General features: G+C 30.7%; 1 protein-coding gene across 1 annotated transcript in view; it reads right to left on the bottom strand.

Moving 5' to 3' along the window:
• The window catches only part of LOC106458279, a 39,453-nt gene extending 37,479 nt beyond the window's left edge, over positions 1–1,974 (bottom strand). The window contains exon 1 of the mRNA XM_013917773.2: positions 1,892–1,974. The gene's annotated coding sequence lies outside the window, so the exon portion shown is untranslated. The remainder of the gene's footprint in view (positions 1–1,891) is intronic.
• Positions 1,975–2,281: the final 307 nt, after the last annotated feature.

Raw genomic sequence — 2,281 nt, 5'->3', positions numbered from 1 at the left:
GTTACGACAGCGGAAGTCGAGTGACGCAGGAGTTTCTAGAATTATCGGGGAACCCCGCGAATCTCCCAGTGTTTGCTAGACACCTTCTTTTTTAGTATATAAGCCTGGCGAGTAAAACCAGCGAGATAGATAGATCATTGAGTCCAGCGAACAGTAGGCACCGTAAGTAAAGTGTGTGTATCACTGTGATTTATAGCGTGTGTTATAAAGGTTGTTAAGTTTTAAGTGACTGTGGAAATTCTGTGTATTACAAAGCTTTATCGAGAAAGAATAAATTAGTTTTAATTAAGAAAGGACTTGTATCGCTGAAGTTCCTCGGAAATAATTTATACTGGAAATTAACAAACGAGTAGATACGTAACGGAGCTATAAACTCCTAGAAAGATATATCACAGTTAATAAAATTCAAACCAACCCCCTCTTCCCAATTTATAATAAAACTATTGTCTGTACAAAACGCCAAATATGATCTAATTTATGTATTTATTAAATTACTTTTCGAATTATTTTCTCATTTAATTTCTCTATTTTTATATGTATTTTAAGGTCACAGATTCAGCTTTTAACTGTATTTTTCAATTTCATAATTTTTTCTGTAAAATATGTGTTGATGAAGCATGTATTATCTAATTTAATCATCATAATAAGCTTTTCTCAGATTGTTATTAGCAAACCTCAGATAAATTTACTGTTGATTAAGCAATTATAGAAAGATTATTGTTATGCAAGTAATTTTCAGTTTTGTAAGTTTTGTGTGCGAAAGTATAGTACAGATTTGAAAAACAGGAAATAGTTACTAATTACCGAGTATAAAAAGTGAATATGTTGTTATTTAAATTGGTTATGACTGCTCTTTAGAAATTTATTATTTTATTGAAGTGGGCCAGGCAGGACCTATGATAAGCGTGATCGGACTGTGAATCAGAGGGTCCATTGGTTTGCATTCTACTGCCGCAAAACGAGTCTCACATTTTTGGGCTATAAGTGAATTATAAGAATGACAGTCAAATCCCATTATTCGACTGGAAGAGTTGGCAGTGGATGCCGTTGCTATCTGTCTTATCTCTAGTTTATCAAATCAAAATTAGGGGTGGCTAATGCAGATAGCCCTTGTGTAGCTTTGCGCGAATATAAGAAACAAATACATTTTTGAGGTTCCAATTATATTTGTTCCATTCCAGTACAGTGCATCAAAACGAAGCAATATATTAATAGCACTGGTTTTTCAATAATAAAGAAACTTAGTATCAATAAAATATAGACCTGGATGACATAAAAAATAGTATGTAGTATGAGAAAGTAATGAAATAACCTTAATGGTAGTACATATTCCTGAAAAAACTTTTAGATAATAAAAAATACTGCAATATTACATTGTAGTTTTAGGAAATAAGTAAATTGTAATTCTGTTTGTTTGTTCTTAAGCACAGAGCTATAAGATCAGCTATCTGTGAATCGAAAGCTGGTTTTTAGTGTTATAAGCCTTCAGACTTACCGCTGACCACTGGGAGACTTGTAATGCAAAGACACAATTTTAATGGAATAAATAGATATAAAAATGAAGAAAATACAAGAAAAGAAAAATACTTAAGGCTACTTTACAGTATTCACACAAAAAAAAATCGCAAAGTTACAAATAGCTACAGCCAAGGAAAAACAAACGCATTGTCACGTTTCCAACGGGAAAAAAACACTGGAAGATTATTTATGAATCTCATAAATAAAGTAAAATTAAACTGGCATTAGCTGGTAGATGAAACACTGAACTGAATTATTAAAAGTAGTTTGCATATATGTGTATTAAACTACACATAAAAACACAGGCATTCAAGACAAAAAATAAATAACCTTGCATTATTCTATATAAATGTAAAAAAATGTTCACACTTACTATTTTAGCTGATATTTATGAGCAAGTTAGCTGTTGTTAATGATTTTCCACGTAATGTTAAATAGAATTTCCACGTCACTTTTATCACAAGCAAACTTATGCCAATTGTTAGATTATTAGTTATTAGTGAAGAATTCCATGAGAGGGCGCTATGCAGTTTAAAAGAGAAACCAAAATTGTTATTCATAAAAATATAAACGCCTTTCGCGTATCTTTATTAAATATGCTAAATAACGCTTAACTGAGAACGTATTAAATTTAATAATTCCATCTTTTTTTGGCTAAATAATAAATCAACTCATTATGTATTCCCAAGTTATTAATGTGAATGTTATTTAGAATTTGTTTATAGACTTATCTATTTAATTTTATAATGACGGAATCCAAATG

Source organism: Limulus polyphemus, unplaced genomic scaffold (assembly GCF_000517525.1).
Source record: "Limulus polyphemus unplaced genomic scaffold, Limulus_polyphemus-2.1.2 Scaffold21, whole genome shotgun sequence".
NCBI lineage: Eukaryota > Metazoa > Arthropoda > Merostomata > Xiphosura > Limulidae > Limulus > Limulus polyphemus.
The sequence above is the reverse complement of the archived record's forward strand: the minus strand, read 5'-3'. Positions and strand labels throughout refer to the sequence as shown.